This window comes from Miscanthus floridulus, chromosome 10 (genome assembly GCF_019320115.1).
Source record: "Miscanthus floridulus cultivar M001 chromosome 10, ASM1932011v1, whole genome shotgun sequence".
Taxonomy (NCBI): Eukaryota; Viridiplantae; Streptophyta; class Magnoliopsida; order Poales; family Poaceae; genus Miscanthus; species Miscanthus floridulus.
This window is the reverse complement of record NC_089589.1, coordinates 5,754,577-5,774,334: the sequence shown is the minus strand read 5'-3', so window position 1 is coordinate 5,774,334 and position 19,758 is coordinate 5,754,577. Positions and strand designations below refer to the sequence as shown.

At 50.5% G+C, this 19,758-nt stretch overlaps 1 pseudogene; it reads right to left on the bottom strand.

The window, feature by feature from the left end:
• Positions 1-218: 218 nt before the first annotated feature.
• Positions 219-19,523, bottom strand: LOC136487906 (putative disease resistance protein At1g50180; annotated as a pseudogene).
• Positions 19,524-19,758: the final 235 nt, after the last annotated feature.

Here is a 19,758-nt window from a genome sequence, read left to right as displayed (position 1 = left end):
CACTCGGCAAGATAGAATACAAAGTTACCCCATAGTCTGAATGCAAAAGCATTTTTTTTTTTACATAATAGTTCACGATTACAACAAAGGGAAACAGAACATGAACATACACAGAGATCCGAAGCAAACAAGTCATTATATTACAACACAATACAAACGCACTGTCTCACGAAATAGAAACATTTAATTAGAGATATAAAAACCAGCTGGGCACCACATCACTCTTCAGCTTCCTCACCATGGTGCTGCTGTTCCATTTTGCTGGAGCTTGCTTCACCTTGCTGCTCCGGTTTCGCCACACCTTGTTTGTATGAAAGCCGATAAACTAGTTGGAATGGCGTGCGGGAGCAGATAAAGCCTGCCTTTCTCAGTTCCTCTTGGATGTCTTCCGGCGCATCATTTGCATTTGTCAGGCTGATCTGAACAAGGTTTGGACGGATGTGTTAGGATTGATCTCCCACCAGTTAGGCCCAACGGCCTAACTGGGCCTTGTCCTCGCGCCCTGATCGGGGGCGCCCAACCCTACATGGTTGGTGGGCCCCCGTCGCACAGCGCTATAAAGGAAAGGTGGGGGCCGGGGCTCGCGGTACGAGGTTCACCGCGCCGCCAGTCACCCCACCGAAATCCTAACCCTAGACCCGATCGAAAGAAGGGGCGCTGCCAGCGACGGGAAGTACCACCGACGCCGGCAACGCCACACCGACACACACGCCGCCGCCGAGGACGCCACAGCGCCGACTCCCTCTCCACTGAACGTCGCTGCCGGCGCGCAGATGGCGTCCGTCAACGAAACACCGGCCGGAGCTTCAACAACTACGGCATTCGATGGTTTGCTACCTATCACCTCTCTCTCTCTCTCTGTGAAACCCGAACATCTATTACTACAATGCTAAGTATCCCGATCCGATGAATATGCCTAAACCGAAAAGCTAACAATGGTACCAGAGCCGTGGTTCGACGAGAAATCAGATCGGGGAAGTGAATCCGACCAATCTGATGTGGATCGGGAAAGAAAAAAAATAGAAAACTGAACCCTAAGACCTAACCCTAATTCCCCAAATCAAATCTGAAGAAGGGATTGAAGAAGGGAAAAGGGGAGGGTCGGATTCCGAGAACCCTAGACGCAAATCCGAAAGAGAGAAAAAGGGGAAGAAGAAAGAAGAAGGGTCGAACCCTAACCCTAATCCCAGTTTTTCCATTCGGATGAACAAAAAGAAAGAAATAAAAAGCAAAGAAATCGAATCGGCAAGAACGAACCCTAACCCTAACCCTAGTTTTCCCCATTCGGATAAAACCGAAAAGAACAAACTCAAAATCAGAAAGGGGAAAAATTAGGGTTAGGGTTCGTCGGATGAACCTCCACCGGCGCGGAAGAAGAAGAAGAGCCGAACCGGCTTTTTCGTCGGCGCTGGAGAAGAAGCCGAGCCGGGGGCGCTGGCTCGCCGGGCTCGGCCATGGAAGCGCCGCGGCCAGGCCCCTCGACGGCGGCGTGCTCACCCGTTGGGGAGCACGCGCGCCGGCGAGGGGGCCGGCGACGGCACCAAGGCTCGCCATGGCTGCCCGCTCTACCTTCCTCGCTCGTGGCTGCTCGATGGCTGCGGTCATCGCTGCGGCTGAGAAAGAGCGAAGAGTGAGAAAGGGGAGGAGAAGAATGCGCTAGGGTTTCCAAGGCGTCGGCCGCGGCGACGTTTTTGATCCGCGCGAAATGGCCGCTCGGCCATCGGATCGAGACGAACGACCGCGATTCGCTGGGCCAACTCGCCAGCCCAGGCGGGCACGAGCGCGCGCGGTGTTTTGCCGGCCTAGGCCCAGGTTGCGGCCTGGGTGTGGCCTGTGCGCGTGAGGCAAGCCGGGCCGAGCCGGTTTCAGCGAATCGTGGCCGTTCGTCTCGATCCGACGGCCGAGCGGCCGTTTCGCGCGGATAAAAAACGTCGCCGCGGCCGACGCCCTAGAAACCCTAGCACATTCTTCTCCTCCCCTTTCTCACTCTTCGCTCTTTCTCAGCCGCAGCGATGACTGCAGCCATCGAGCAGCCGCGAGCGAGGAAGGCAGAGCGGGCAGCCATGGCGAGCCTTGGCGCCGTCGTCGGCCCCCTCGCCGGCGCGCGTGCTCCCCAACGGGTGAGCACGCCGCCGTCGAGCGGCCTGGCCACGGTGCTTCCATGGCTGAGCCCGGCGAGCCAGCGCCCCCGGCTCGGCTTCTTCTCCAGCGCCGGCGAAAAAGCCGGTTCGGCTCTTCTTCTTCTTCCGCGCCGGTGGAGGTTCATTCGACAAACCCTAACCCTAATTTTCCCCTTTCTGATTTTGAGTTTGTTCTTTTTGGTTTTATCCGAATGGGGAAAACTAGGGTTAGGGTTAGGGTTCGTCGGATGAACCTCCACCGGCACGGAAGAAGAAGAAGAGCCGAACCGGCTTTTTCGCCGGCGCTGGAGAAGAAGCCGAGCCGGGGGCGCTGGCTCGCCGGGCTCGACCATGGAAGCGCCGCGGCCAGGCCACTCGACGACGGCGTGCTCACCCATTGGGGAGCACGCGCGTCGGCGAGGGGGCCGGCGACGGCGCCAAGGCTCACCATGGCTGCCCGCTCTGCCTTCCTCGCTCGCGGCTGCTCGATGGCTGCGGTCATCGCTGCGGCTGAGAAAGAGCGAAGAGTGAGAAAGGGGAGGAGAAGAATGCGCTAGGGTTTCCAGGGCGTCGGCCGCGGCGATGTTTTTGATCCGCGCAAAGCGGCCGCTCGGCCGTCGGATCGAGACAAACGGCCGTGATTCGCTGGGCCAACTCGCCGGCCTAGGCGGGCATGAGCGCGCGCGGCGTTTTGCCGGCCCAGGCCCAGGTTGCGGCCTGGGTGCGGCCTGTGCGCGTGAGGCAAGCCGGGTCGAGCCGGTTTTAGCGCGTCTTGGGCCGCGCTAGGCTGAAAATGAAAAGAAGAAGAAGAAAATTTTGTTATTATTTTTCAGGAGTAATTTAAATGCATATTTTGATGAATTTGAATGATTTTGATGCAATTTTTCTGTGCAAATTTTATCCAACGATATTTTGTTTAGAAAAACAGTAAATTTTTAGTGCTTCTGGAAAATAATAATATGAAAAGATTATTAATGTTTCCGCTGTGCATGATAATTATTGTTCTCTTTGATTAAATTTGAACCAACGGGATAATTTAATTTTAAGAGAAATGAATTTCTGATAATTTTGATGCGATTATGATATTGTTATTTCCTGACCAACGTTGTTAATAACAATATTATAATTTTTGATCCATGAGAAATTGTGCATTAATTTTACTTCTGCCCAACGGTGATGTAAAATGTTTGCATGGATGAATTATAAGTTTTAATTTGACCAACGTTGAGTTAAAGCATGGAATTTTATGTATAAATATTTCTTACTTACTCTGGTGTGATTTCAGGAGGCAAATGCATTGTGAATATTGCCAACATCCCGACACTCAACGGAACCAATCACCGTGTGTGGCGGGAGAAATATGAATTGGAACTTGCGTTGGGAGAGGTCGATTTTGCCATCACCTCACCGTGTCCTACTGAGCCAGAGGACCCGGTGAGAGGTGACAATGAATCTGACGCTGATTTCGCTTCTCGAAAGCGTGATCATGCTGAAATAAGAATGAAATATGACCTTGAACATAGGCAATGGACTCTCTCCAACCGCAAGTCCCTATTGGTAGCCAAAGCCACCATAGAAGAACAGATAAGGGGCTCAATCCTTGAATGTGCTACTGCCAAAGAATATCTTGAGAAAATCAAGAGTCAGTTTACTGGGTCTACCAAGGCCACAGTAAGTTCACTGATTAAGAAGCTTGTGAATGAGAAATTCACTGGTAGTAGCATAAGAGAGCACATTTTGAAGATGAACACTATGGCATCTAAGCTAAAAGAAATGAATTTGAAGGAGGAGGATTTACTGATTCATTTGATTTTTGCTTCTTTGCCGAAAGAATATGACACCTTCATTGTGAACTACAATATGTAGCCTGAAAGATGGGGCATAGAAAGACTCATCTCAATGTGTGCTCAAGAAGAGGAGAGGATAAAGTCCTCACAAGGTGAATCTGCTCATTTTGTGAAGGACAACAAAAGAAAAAACTTTAATGGCAAAAATTCTAAACCACAAGGGAAACCTAAGTGGGATAAGACCTCTTCCTCCAGTTCACAGGGAAAGAAACCCTAGGATTCTGAGAATCAGCAGTATGGTGGAGCAGAAAAAGATCAGTGCAAGCACTGCTTCAAGAAGGGACACTACAAGAGGGATTGTCCAGACTTCCTGAAATCTCTGCTAAAGAAAGGTGATGAATTTATTACATTTGTAGATGAATCTTTGTATTTATGTTATGATAAATCCACTTGGTGGGTTGATTCAGGAGCAACTACTCTTGTTGCAAATTCTTTACAGGGGTTAAGTGGGACGAGAACCTTACAAAGAGGAGAAAGAATGATTAAAGTTGCAAATGGACTGCAAGCCAATGTTGAAGCCATTGGAGATTTTTCTTTAGAATTGAATAATGGTTTTGTACTTAGACTTAAAGAAGTACTTTATGTTCCCTCTTTGCATAGAAATTTGATAAGTGTTTTGAAACTTGATGATGATGGAATTGATTGCCATTTTGGTGATGGCAAGTGTAAGATACTGGTTAATAATAAATGTGTTGGTCTTGCCTTCCGACAAGACAAGCTTTATTTATTATCTCTTGCTGAGAATGCGAACAATGTATGTGATGAGAATGTGAATGATTCCCCATCTGCGGATGTAACTAAGAAGCGAAAGAGAATTGATACTGTCTCTTCGAAATTATGGCATTGTCGCTTGGGCCATATTTCGAGGGGGAGAATGGAACGATTGGTTAAGGAATCAATTCTCCCGCACTTAGAATTTTTAGATTTAGAGCAATGTATTGATTGCATCAAAGGAAAGTATGTTAAGAAAATTAAGAAAGATACCAAATGAAGCACAGGAATTTTAGAAATAATCCACACAGATATATGTGGTCCTTTTTCTGTGAAAAGTGTGGATGGTTATGACTCGTTTATAACATTCACAGACGACTACTCTCGTTATGGCAATATTTATCCAATTAAAGAAAGATCGAAAGCATTGGATAAATTCAAAATATTTAAAGCTGAAGTTGAAAATCAGCACAACAAGAAAATCAAGATAGTACGATCAGACCGAGGTGGAGAGTACTATGGGCGACATACCCCATATGGCCAAATTCCTGGACCATTCGCAAGGTTTCTACAGAAAAATGGCATAGTTGCTCAGTACTCCACACCGGGGGAGCCTCAGCAGAATGGAGTGGCTAAAAGACGTAACCGTACCTTAATGGATATGGTAAGAAGCATGATGAGTTACTCCACATTACCGATTAGTAGGATGGAGGCACTGAAAACCGCCATTCACATACTTAATCGAGTACCAAGTAAATCGGTGCCTAAAACACCGTATGAATTATGGACAGGAAGGGAACCCTCACTTAACCATTTGCGTGTGTGGGGCTATCCAGCTGAGGCAAAAGTGTTTAACCCAAACATAGGAAAGTTAGACTCCAAGACAGTCAGCTACCATTTTATTAGCTATCCAGAAAGATCGAAAGGATATCGCTTCTATTGTCCTGACAGACATACGAAGATTGTAGAAACAAGACACGCTGTGTTCTTGGAGGACAACATGATTAGGGGGAGCATGGTACCACGAGAAATCAGCCTACAGGAGAAGCGGGTACATGTACCCACTCCGATGGTTGAAGAACCATTCTTCACGCTACCTGCTGCTGTTGCACCGACAGTGCAGGACACTGTAGTGCCAACACCTGTTGCAAGTTCTCCCGTGGCGACAATGAATGAACATAAGGAACCTATCCTTGAGGAGCCTATCCTTGAGGAACCTATAGAACCAAATGTTGCACATGAGGAAGAACAACAACAGCCCAATGTGGAACAAGTGCCGGAGGCACCTAGAAGGTCTCAAAGAATAAGAAGATCAGCTATTACTGATGACTATGAAGTTTATGAATCAGAAAAATGTCAGATGGGGGATGATCCCACCTCATTTGAAGAAGCCATGAGAAGCAACCACTCATCAAAGTGGCTTAAGGCCATGGAAGATGAATTGAAATCAATGAGTACTAATAAAGTTTGGGACTTAGAAAATATTCCTAAAGGAGCCAAAATAGTAGGCTGTAAATGGGTCTACAAAATGAAATATGACTCCCAAGGGAATATAGAAAGATTTAAAGCGCGACTTGTGGCGAAAGGCTTCACGCAAAGAGAAGGAATTGATTACAATGAGACATTTTCTCCAGTCTTATGTAAAGATTCCTTCAGAATTATAATGGCACTTGTAGCCCACTATGACTTGGAGTTACATCAAATGGATGTAAAGATTCCTAAACGGGGATTTAGAAGAAAATGTCTATATGGCACAACCGAAAGGTTTTGTCGTAAAAGGAAAGGAAAATATGGGATGCCGCCTGAAGAAATCAATCTACGGATTGAAACAAGCTTCAAGACAGTGGTATTTGAAGTTTGATAGAACGATAAAAGGTTTTGGGTTTGAAGAAAATTTTGAGGACAATTGCGTTTATGCAAAGTTCAGGAATGGAAAGTATATATTCCTAATTTTGTATGTGGATGATATCTTGCTTGCTAACAGTGATATCAATCTACTAATGGAAACGAAGAAATTCTTGTCCTCAAACTTTGATATGAAAGATCTCGGTGAGGCCTCGTTCGTTTTGGGAATAGAGATTCACCGAGACAGGAGAAAAAGGGGTTCTAGGATTATCGCAAAAGGCATACATAGAAAAGGTCCTGAAGAAATTTAGTATACATGCGTGCAGTCCTTCATCTGCTCCTATAGTCAAGGGCGATAGATTTGGGGAACATCAGTGTCCCAAGAACCAATATGAAATTGACCGAATGAAAGCGGTACCGTATGCTTCAGCTGTTGAAAGTTTACAATATGCTCAAGTGTGTACACGCCCTGACTTAGCTTTTGTTACCGGGTTACTTGGCAGATATCAAAAGAATCCAGGAATTGAACATTGGAAATTAGTGAAGAAAGTCCTGCGTTATTTGCAGGGTACGAAAGACCTCATGCTTACGTATAGAAGATCTGATACCCTGCAGATAGAGAGGTATTCAGATTCTGATTATGCGGGAGATGAAAGAAAATCCACGTCAGGATATGTATTTACTCTCGCAGGAGGGGCTATATCGTGGAAAAGCTCCAAACAAACCATAACTACATCCTCGACAATGTATGTCGAGTTTGTAGCATGCTATGAGGCAACGGGACAGGTGAATTGGCTGAAGAAATTCATACCCGGATTGAAAGTGATTGATGATATAAATGAACCACTGAGATTGTATTGTGATAACAATCCAGCGGTACAGTACGCTCACAACAATAGGTCAAGTGGTGCTGCCAAACACATTGACATAAAGTATTATGTTGTGAAAGATAAAGTTTGGGATCATATAATAAATCTTGAGCATATAAGTACAGAGAAAATGCTCGCGGATCCGCTCACAAAGGGCTTACCACCCAACGTGTTCAGAGAACACGTAGCCGGCATGGGTTTAAGGGAAAGCCTATGATTCCCGAACATACGAAAGGCCCAAAGAAAGTTTACATTTCAAAACGGAGAAGTGTATTGTGACTGTTAGTCTAATGGCACTAATTGCTGTGACGATGGGACAGTTCTATGCACTAATCTGTGATGAAATAGGATGAAAGCAAGAAAAATATGAATTAAAAGTTTTGAGTATGAAATTAAAGAACGAAGAATAGATGAGAGATCAAGGGGAAGAATGTTAGGATTGATCTCCCACCAGTTAGGCCCAACGGCCTAACTGGGCCTTGTCCTCGCGCCCTGATCGGGGACGCCCAACCCTACATGGTTGGTGGGCCCCCGTCGCACAGCGCTATAAAGGAAAGGTGGGTGTCGGGGCTCGCGGTATGAGGTTCACCGCGCCGCCAGTCACCCCACCGACATCCTAACCCTAGACCCGATCGAAAGAAGGGGCGCTGCCAGCGACGGAAAGTACCACCGACGCCGGCAACGCCACACCGACACACACGCCGCCGCCGAGGACGCCACAGCGCCGACTCCCTCTCCACCGAACGTCGCTGCCGGCGCGCAGATGGCGTCCGTCAACGAAACACCGGCTGAAGCTTCAACAACTACGACATTCGATGGTTTGCTACCTATCACCTCTCTCTCTCTCTGTGAAACCCGAACATCTATTACTACAATGCTAAGTATCCCGATCCGATGAATATGCCTAAACCGAAAAGCTAACAGGATGAAGCTAAGATCATTGAACGCATCAACAGCTGGCCATTGCACAGTGCCACTGCCATCCAGCTCTACAGTCTGAAGATATCGAAGGCGCTGTCCAGTGAAGATGCAAGAAGAGATCTCATCACCTTTCAGCTTCAAGTGGCCAAGGACATGCATCTGCCCGAGGGCAGTGTGCAGCGCAGCACCATGTCTAGCGTCAATGAATCCGTGTAGCTCCAGTGACCGGAGTTTGGCCATCTTGAGCAGTGGACAGTTATCTTGATCCCATTCTCCTTTGCTAGGCTTTACACCATGTAGCGTTTGCAGCTCACCCAGTTCTTCGTTGATGGATGATGGAAGCGTGAGGTTATTTGCAATCACATGCCGCAGCGTCTTTATCTTCCAGAAGGATGGGTGAATCTCCGCGACTTCAGTATCCCTTATATCCAGTGTCTGCAGGTTGAGCAGCCTCTGAATGCTGGACGGGAGCTCCTTGAGGTGCTCGCTGTTTACACGAAGGTACCGCAAGTGGATCTTGTTGTCAATCTCATTCGGCAACTCCTTGATCCTTAGTCCCCGTACGTCGATCACACGAAGTAAATCTGAACCCTGCAGAAACTTGAGATCATGCCAATGCTCGTCGTCCACGCCTCCACCGCCGCTGCCATTGCTGCTTGGACGATGATCTTTCTCCTTGGCCCAGCATATGAAGGAATGCAACTTACAGAACTTGTTGGTGAACGTGGTATATCCGCCTTGAAAACTCATGAAAGAGAGGCGGCGCACCGACGGCGGAACGAAGACGTCATGCATGTCATGGGCGTCAATGAAGCCTGCCTCACGAGCCTCTGAATGCAGGAACCCATGGAGCCTCCTGTGAACGATGACCCAGCTCCTCGATTGTCTTGCCCTTCTGTGGCCTGATGAATCCCTCGGCCATCCACATCCGCACTATACTCTCGGTAGACAGAAAGGTATCCTTGGGGAAAGCGGCCAAGTAGAGGAAGCATGACTTGAGATCGTTGGGAAGGTCTTCAAAGCTTGCCCAGAAGACCCTCTCAATCGACGTTGTTGTGGACAGATTGGCTGCTTCTGTTGTAGGGGGGCTCATCTTCTCCTCAATACGATCCTCCTGGAACATTGCAGGTCCTGTTATCTGATTGCCTTCGCCGTCTTGCCGATGTGCTTCTTCCATTGCTGGTCCAGACCTAAGCTGCTGCAGCACTGCCATCCATTGCCCTGGCTTCTCCTTGAATCGTAGTGGTCCGGCCAAAACCACTATAGCCAGAGGGTAGCCCCAAGTTATATTGTACACAACTTCGCTGTACATGCTCATCATGCTGTTTCCCGTAGTTTCGTCTGATAGATTTGTCCTGACGGCCCTCGAACAGAACAACTTCACACTCTTTTCCTTATCCAAACGGCTCAAGTGGCGGATTCCGTCGCTGATGCCCTTGTTCATGGCATTAGCGTGCCATGCTATCTCTTCATTCTCGATGTCCAATACGAGAACTACCCTACTTCCATTGTTGTTATCTGGTAGGCTTGCCCTCACACAGTTGAGCATGGTCTTGGAGGATATCCCAACGACAATCAGCAGATACTTCTTGTTGGCTAGGAGGTGACGGAGCATGCCAGCGATATCATCGCAAGAGCCTTCCTGGACCGGCTGATCTCCTTGTGTTGGCGAAATGGCTTGGCGTGCTCTCTCGTAGATTGTTTGGAGGAGATGTTCTGTGGTGGAATCCGGCGGCATGTTGTACCAAACACGAATCTCGAAATGGTTGTTATTCTTCATATCATGCAGGAGAATACGTGACAGTGTTTTCTTTCCCACACCGCTCTCCCCAAGTATGGAGATGAACATTAGCTGGGGGTGATCTTTATGAAGCAGCATTTCCTTAAGTGTCTCCACTTCTTTTTCAAGACCCACAGCATTCTTATAACCATCCCGCCTGTCCATTGAGTACTGTTAGTAATGCAAATTGTCTCATTTCTTATTAGACAAAATTAACTCGGTGGTTAGGCAGCTTTGTCTTGAATTGTTGATGTAAAAACAGTTTTACCCACATCATTTGGCCAAATTATTGAAAGCACAAAATTTTATCAGAAAACTGAACTGCCTCATGTTTTAAGTTAAGTTTTCCATAACTCTCATATAGGCATCGTAAAAAAAGGTTAAAGCAAGGCTTTGCCAAACGTGTTAGGCAATAATCTAAATAACACCTCAAAACAACTGTTGCGAGCTAAGCCACTAAAAATCCATCTAGGTAAATCGGATACACAGCATAAAAGCAAAACCTGCACACACAAAAAAAGAGCATATTGTAGGCAATCTAAGCAAAATACTGAAAAGCAACCTAAGACTAACTTCCTCTAGGGCAATACAGCAGGATATATAGTGCAATGTATTTTTTTAGTCTATGAACAATTTAAAGCTCACCCCCTTAAACATGTAATCACATATTAACACCAAATTACATGTCTCTAGCAGAATCTTTGATAACACAAAAGAGAAGTATGCGCCATTATTTCCACACATAGGCAAAGCAGTAATATATACGTGGAAAAGCAAACAAATTCTGTGTTTAGGTAAAATGGGAAATTAAACATAGAACAGAAGCATGTGTGTTAAACAAGGGAAAACTCTATTTTTGTCCATCCAACTATCGCCGAGTTTATTTCCGCGTCAAAAAATAATAAAAATCTAGTTTAACCTCTAAAAATTCATAACTAATTTATTTTAAATTAGAAAAATATGCACTAGTGCCAAAAGCTTTCTAAAAATATAACCTATCGGTTGGTGCTTATGTTCCTATTGTTTTATTGCGCATGGCCACACCAATTATTTATTTAAATTATCATATTCCACTATATTAGACACAGAGATCAGTTAAGAGGATCCAGCAGACCACAAGCACACACGAGCAGCCTCCCAGCCTTTGTTTCAGAACAATTGACAACTATGGTTACTGTTCAACGTTTGACAGTTCGTCTTTATGTAAATATTTGTATAAATAGCCAGAAATACATGACATGCTTGTACTTTTGACACCAAGTTCAATGATAGTTTCCTCACTTTACTTAACTAAATATCATCGACAAATATTATTAGTCACTGTTTGAACAGTAAACATCAAAGCTGTCTTAAGTATTTTGGAATGGAGGTTATAATTAAGAAAAGCAGTTCCTTGTATTCTCTGAAAGTGCAACACTGATAATTCATAATTACAGGATTGACATAGGAGGTCCCATACCATGCTGAAGTGGCTGTAGTGGAAGATGTCAGCGTCGCTAATGGTGTATGCTCGATCTTGTATTCCTTTTGGTTGACCGAGATCTGATTGAGCCTGCTATTAATTTTCTTGAGTCGACCAGACAATTCATATCGGAGAAGGATTTGGGTCCAGCAGACAAGCAAGTATTCTTTGAGCCATTTGATCCAGCGTTGGTAACCCATGCTTTCCAGATCAACCTGTTCACCATAAATTCATGTAGATATTACAAAAAAAAGTCTGAACAGATCAAATTTTCATAGCAATGTTGGAAACAACCGGCTGTAATATAAGATGTAGCGAAACTTCAGGATAGGGTCCGAGATGGAGTCCCTCCGCTCCCCCACCCTCCCTGAACCCACCAGCCCGCCGGCCGCCAACCCGGCGCCACCGGCCACCTAGCCCACCCACCCCACCCAACCCCCCACCGCCACCCCCCGCTCCACCTCTAGAGGTAAGGGTCCGGCTTCCCTCTCTCCCCACGCACCACCCTTCTTCCCCGGCGGCAACCCAGGGCGTTCCAAGACCATGCATTGGTCGGACGACGCCGTCTACTCCGATTACGAGAGCGAGGCCGAAACCGCGCCGTCGGCGAAACCATCCTTCTTCGACGTCGTCCGCCGGGGCTCTCCGGCACAGGTAGGCCTGGAGGCAGGGACCACTTCCCAGCTGCACACCTGTGCCGTCGAGACGCAGCCGGTGGAGACCGTGCGGGAAGACGGCGCCCACCCGGCGTGTCACAAGCGGGGCCGAGGCAAGCGGAAGCCCAGGCGCCCATCCGGCGGGTATGGGTCAGCGCATCCCCGCCCAGCAGCGACTGGGCAGCCGGGTCGACGGCGGCGCGCGCGTTCCGACACGCCACCGCCTGGGCGCCGACGTTGAACGCGTACCTGCACACCTTCGCCTCGGCCCCTGCGTCCGGATGCGGACGGATCTCGCCACCGGATGCGGACGGATGGAGGGAGGTGCTCTCCAGGTAAGCGGACGACCACGGCACCACCATCACCAATGAACAGTTGGTTGCGAACGCCGGCCATCAGGCTCCCCGCCGCCGACAGATCCCCGACACCATGCGCGACAGGAGTCTCAACTGCCTATCCTTCTCCCATCGGCTCGTCACTTGCCAATTGCCGCTGAGGTGTTAGAAGTGCCGCGGATTCCGGCACCTGGGACGGGAGTGCAAGCGGCCAAGGTCGCTGGCGCAGGGCACCAGCAGGGACGGTGATCGCGGACAGGAGCGGTTCGTTAGGGCATGGCACGGCTCGGACAGTCCTGGCACTCCGGCCGGCTCCCAGGCGACCGGCACCACCCCAGCCAGCACCCCTCCTCCGAAGGGTGCCGACAGCTCAGTCACGGATGACCGCGAGCCCCTACCACCTGGTCACCCAGAGGAGCGGCAGTGGGAGAGCGCAGTCATCATTCAGCGCAGCACGGTCATCGACGACGCCGAAGCAGGTCTTCGGCTGGCTCTCACGGCCATGGCGGCTGATGCGACGCGCATAGTGTCCATCGCCGATGCGGCGCTGGCCATCTAGAGCATCAACGGTGTGGCGGAGAGCTCATTCTCTGTCGCTCCATTCTACCCCGAGAACTTCCTTGTCCAGTGCCAGTCCATGCAGGTCCGGGACAGAATCCTGGCCGCGCCGCCGTTGCATGTGGCCGAGACATGCTGGCTCACGCGGAAACAACAACGATGAAGTTCAAGGTCGCCATCGAGATCGAGGGAGTCCCCCCACACGCCTGGGGCGAGGACACGGCGGCCAAAATCTTGGCCCCCAGCTGCTAGCTCTAGTCCGTCGATCCGCACACCGCCAACAAGACCGACCTCTCCGCATATAAGCTCTCGGCTTGGACGTGCGACCCAAGGGCCATCCCAAAGGTGGTGTGGTTGTACATCGCTGAGAACGAGATCGTGGGTGCCACGGCGAACAACCTCCACTTCGACAACCTTCCTCCATACCTCCGGCGGAAGGATGTCCTCAGCTACCGCGTTCTCGTGCATATCCGGAACGTTTACGACTTCGACCCGGCCAACCCGTCGCCACCGCCTTCGCCGACGGAGTCCGATGACGGCGACAGCGGCCACAACGGCAACCCCGATAGGCACCACTTCCATCGAGGAACCGGGCCCCGCATCCAGGGGTTCCAATGCAACTGAGGCGTCGTCGACGGAGAGGTCCCAACAACGGGGCCAGCGTGCATGGGAGCTGGACGACCAACGTCATCACCGCAAATCGCGGAGCAGTTCTAGCAATCTCGGGCAGCCAGAATTGCCGTCAGGTAGCACGGGGCAAAAGGATACTTTGCTAGAGGTATCGTAGGAAGGTGCAAAGGAAGAAAAAAGCAGCAAAATACTTTGCCAAGACCAGTGCCAGCTTGAACCGGGAATTCATCCCATTGCCGTAAACGACACTGAGCGACAGCTTGCCTTGGACCCCATGGTCTTTGAGGTAGGGCTGCCCATGGAGCCGACCCCACCAAACAGGCAAGACACACAATAGGCGCACCCCTCGGTGTTGATCCCAAATCAGACCAAGCCAATCGATGCCGAGAAGCTACCATCACAGGCCCACAACGACGTGGCCCCGGCTGAACCAGGGCAGACGACCACAGAAGCAACACTGGACGTGGATCGAGCAGCCACCCGAGCAGCCAGCCACGGACCACGAGTTTGTTTCTGTCCCCGCGGTCGAGGCGGCCCAAGATGCGAGCGAAGCGTCTACCGAGCAGCCTGCTGCAGGACACGAGTTAGTATCTGTCCTCGTGGCAGAGGAGGCCCACGATGGGGCCGACGCGGCTGCGTACCCGGTGGACAAGGCTAGCCACGTGCCAGCGGAAGCCCAAGCTGTTGCCGCTGAGGATCCATGCCCGGTGGACACGCAGACCTCCTCCACATACGTGGCGTGCATCGTGACTCAGCATGAAGAGACCAGTGGGGCGGATGGGCAGGCGGCCACGGCGACCATCATCGAACCCGCTGGGTCCCCAATCTCCCAGACGCCCACTACAGCCATGCATGCCCAGCCAACGACACAGACTCGATGCCCAGGCCAGCAGTCACCACGTAGACTCCTGGGGGCATCTCCGACAATGCAATTCCGACGACGGCAGAGGCTGCCCAAAGGCTCACCACGTTCACCAACGTGGTTCAGCTTAAACTGCGATCGTCACTCATTCGCTCACCACCGAAGCAAAAACCGCCAGCCAAGAAGCCACCCGTGCCTCTATGGAGCCGCCGCATTGCCGCACAGCAGATGGATCATATCCCAGCATCCAAGAGTGGTGAAGATGTGAGTCACACTGTAGTTTGCTCCGCCGCCGGCGTCGCAGCAATCATTTGACTCCTTCAATTCTAACCTCTCTGCGAGCCACGTCGCTGTGCTTGACGAGTTGTTCCCGGCCGCCAGGACGTGGGCTGCGAGAACAATGAGGCAGCCCTTGGCTGCCAGGGCCTAGTACGGCCTCCAAATGCACAGTCGTAATCACCAATGGATAAGACAACTATCTTGTCATGGAACGTGCGTGGTCTCAACGCGAGGGCCCGGCGAGACTGCGTTCGTACTCTAGTCGGTGACATCCGGCCGACGATCGTTTGTCTGCAGGAGACAAAGCTGGATGTAATTCCACAGTCCACTGTATTCTCTTTGCTTGGTGTAAGTTTCAGCGAGTTTGCGTATTTGCCTGCTTCTAGTACTCATGGAGGAATTCTTGTCGCTGGGCAGTGTAGCGACGTAGCTTTCACAAAGGTCCTAATTGGCTGCTTCTCAGTCACCGTCGTTGTGAAGCCTCTTAGCAACAGACGAAGCACAGGACAGCTAGTGGCTCACCGCAGTATATGGACCGCAGGAGGATGGGGACAAACTGATCTTCCTCGAGGAGCTTGAAGCCATACGTGACGCTTCTCCGGGGCCATGGGCTGTCACCGGGGACATCCATCTAATTCTGAATGAAGCGGACAAGAGCAATGATAGAATTGACAGAGCCAACTTGCGTCGCTTCAGGCGAACTGTTGCCGCTCTAGAACTCCAAGACCTTCATCTCCACGGTCGGTGCTTCACCTGGAGTAATGAGAGGGACGCCCCAACGCTAGTGCGCCTCGACATGGTACTGGTGTCCATCGACTGGGACGAGAGATTCCCAAACTCTCACCTTCGCGCTCTAAGAACTGATGCTTTGGATCACTGTGCCTTGCTGCTACAAACCAACATGGGCCAGATGTCCAAGGCGAGATTCCACTTCGAGCTGTTTTGGCCCAAGTTTGACAACTATGCAGAAGTCGTGGCCAATGCCTGGTAGCGGCCAATCAGGCCCCACGACCCTTGTCTGGCCTGGATGGCATGCTCAGGGCGCTGGTGCGTGCGTTACAGCGCTGGTCCGCAACAAAGATAGGGGGAATCAAAGAACAGTTGCTGATGGCCCGGGAGCTTTTGCTACGGCTTGACAGAGCACAAGAACGCAGGCAGCTTTCGGAGGAAGAGCTCGGGCTACAGAAGCGAATGAAGATGCGCTGCCTGGGGTTATCCTCTCTGGAATGTACCATGGCGCAACAGAGATCACGAGTCCGACAACTTAGAGAGGGGGATGCCAACACGGCTTACTTCCACCTCATTGCTCGGGGCCAGAAGAGAAGAAGCTTCATACCAGCACTGACGGTGCATGGCCACATGATCACCGAACAGGATGGCATGCAGCAAGCTCTACACGACCACTTCACCGCTGTCTTTGGGACTGCAGCCTCAGGAGGGATAACGCTGAACTTTCAGGCCCTAGGGATTCAGCCTCTCGACCTCAGTGACCAAGAAGCAACAATCACTAACGAGGAAGTATGGGCTGCAATCAGAGCCATGCCAAGCGATCGAGCACCTGGGCCGGATGGGTTCACAGGTGCATTCTACAAGCCAAGTTGGAGCACCATCTCTAATGAGGTCATGGCTGCAGTTCACGCATTCACCTAGGGAAACACCCGCAGCATGGACAAGCTCAAACAATGCTCTAGTGGTCCTACTGCCCAAGAAGGTGGGCACCAATTGTCCTATCGACTTCCGGCCCATAACGATGATCCATAGCTTTGCAAAGCTAATCTCCAAGCTGCTAGCACTATGGCTCGCTCCAAGGCTACATGAACTGGTCGCCAGCAATCAGAACACCTTCATCAGAACAAGATCAATCCATGACAATTACAAATACATACAGAGGGCGGCAGTGCTTATTAGAAAGAAGGTGGTGCCCATGCTGCTGCTGAAATTGGATATTTCAAAAGCCTTTGACACTTTGTCTTGGCCCTTCCTACTAGACACATTACAGGCTTGGGATTTCAGACAAACTTGGCGTAGGTGGATCGAAATGCTGCTGAGTACTACAACCTCTAGCATCATCCTCAATGGCCAAAGAGGGCCACCAATCAGGCATCTCAGAGGTGTGCGCCAGGGTGACTCTTTGTCCCCAATGCTCTTCATCATAGCTATGGACGTGCTACACCGGCTGTTCCAAAAAGCGGCCGTTGATGGAGTACTGAGGAAGATGGAACCGCCTAAAATCAAGTTTCAGTGCAGCCTATACGCCGATGATGTCATTCTATTCATCCGTCCACACGTCTAGGAAGCAAGGGCTGTTAAGCAAATCTTGCACATCTTTGGCGAAGCCTCAGGCCTGAAAACTAACTTGGCAAAGTGCTCCGTCACGCCAATCTATGGCGGGGAAGACTCACTGGAGGAAATTGTGTCCATTCTAGGCTGTCAAGTGCAGCAGTTCCCCATCAGGTATCTCGGCCTCCCACTGAGCACAAAGCAAATACCGAAGTCCCACTTCCAATCGGTCGCCGAGGGCGTGGCGAGGAAGATGCCACCATGTCACGGCAACCTGATGGCCAAAAACGGAAGGCTCGTGTGGATTAAATCGGTGCTGCGTGCGGTACCGATCTACGCGATGATGGCAGAGAATCTGCCGCCATGGCCGAGGAAGGAGATTGACGCCATATGCAGAAGATTTTTCTGGGCAGGAACGGATGCCTCGGTCCAAGGAAAATACATGGTGGCTTGGCTGACCGTCTGTAGGCCGACGGAGTTGGGGGGCTAGGCGTCAGCGACTTAAAGCTCGCCGGTTTTGCATTGCAAGCACAGTGGTTGTGGCTCCAGAAGAAGACTGATCAGGATAGGCGTGGAGTCAGTTGCCGATCAAGACATCGCCTGAAGTCCCGGCGTTCTTCAAGGCCTCCACTTACACGCTGATTGGTGAAGGGGCATCAGGCACTGTTCTGAGAAGATAAGTGGATACACGGGGCCCGTTCGGGTGCCCTTAAACCTGGCTTGATCCGCTTCTTTTTTCATCCGGAACAGTATTTTCCTCTCATAAATTCCTTCAGAATTCCTCCAAACCATCCAAATTCCTCCAGAACAAGGGCAGCCGAACGGTGAATCCATCCCAGACATTGCTCCATGCTTGTTTGTGCCTCCGAGAATGCGTAGAAGACAGACCGTGCAGCAAGGTCTGCTCAATAGGTCCTGGGTGCGGTCGATCTCTAGAGGAGTATTTACGCAAGCTATCCATGAGTACCTGGCACTATGGGATACGCTGCAAGACATACAGCTAAATGATCAACCAGACCAAACCGTTTGCCGTTGGGCCAACGATGGAACTTACTCGGCGAAATCTGCCTACTCCATGCTGCATGCAGCATCCACTCCGTTCTTGGGTCACAAACTCATTTGGAAAACCTAGGCTCCACTGCGGATCAAGATCTTTCTTTGGCTGGCCTTCAGACGACGCCACTGGACCGGAAACAGGAGAGCTAGGCACGGGCTAGAAGCAAGGGAGATGTGCTACCTCTGCGACCAAGGGCGTGAAACCATTGATCATATCCTGGCCGAGTGCCCCTTCACCAGAGAGGTCTGGTTCCACATTCTCCAAGCCTTGCAGCGCCCACTACCACAACCAGCCCTAGCTACAACACTGCGATGGTGGCGACGGCTGCGAGCGGCATACAATGGTGACCGGCGCCGAGGCATTGACTCCCTATTTGTAATAGTCTGCTGGACCATATGGAAGGAACGAAACGCCAGGTGCTTCAGGGAGGCATCCTCATCGGTGAACGAGGTGCTGCAGCTCATCAAGGCCGAGGCCGATCGGTGGATTGAGGCCGGCGCACGGGGGCTTGAAGTGTTGGCTCGCGTGTAGCTGGGATAGCCACCCTTGAATGTTGTTGGTTTCAGAATGTAGCGCTTGCAAAACACTAACGCGGCCGTGGAACGACACTTGTATTGCTCAAACTCTTTTTATTTAATATAATGATACGCATCACTTGTGCGTATTCGAGAGAAAAAAAATCTTGCACACCGCTAATGTATATGCAGCTCAAAATTTGCAGGATGCGATGAGAAAAGACCCAGCAAGCAACTTAAGTCTGTATTTTGATTCTTTTTTTAGTGTTTTTACTTTTTTCAGATAAATAAATGAATTAATGGTGTCATCGCGCGCGATGGTAGAAATTACGATAAGCAGCCAAGCAGGGGATGAGGAAAGGAAGGAACCTTGCGGAAGAACTCGTCGAGGGCGTCCTCTGCTTCGAAGGCGACGTCGCGCGTCTGACGCACCCACACACAGGTCAACCGGTCGGCGCCGGTGCGGCGCTTGTGGTCGGCGTCGCGGAGGAAGGCCTGCAGCCACTCCAGCCGGTCCCGCAGCAGCATCATGTCGTCTCCCACCTCCAGCAGCACCTTGGCCTCGCTCGCTGCGAGCCCTCCGAACTTTGAGAGCACCGCCGCGATCGCCGTCTCCGCCATTATTGATGTTCTCTCTCGTAGGTACGCCTCTCGATCTTGGCTCTGTTCGCTCAGTCACAAGCCCTGCTCGTGTTCTGATGTTGTGTAATGTGTTCTATGTTGGGGAAAGCATGTGATCGACCAGCTCGCATGCTGCGTAGCCATGGACCCGTGTTCTGATGTTGTGTAATGTGTTCTATGTTGGGGAAAGCATGTGATCGACCAGCTCGCATGCTGCGCAGCCATGGACCAACGCAGCACAGCCACATGATTTACTGACTTCACACACCACCGCGCATTCACCCCAAGGTACGATTGTACGAAGTTGCTGACAGTGGAGAGCGGACAGCTGGACACCATGCCATGCGCTTGTGCAGCTCGCTGTCCAGGCCTGCCACTGGCCCGGTGATTCCTGTCCGCTCCAACGCCAA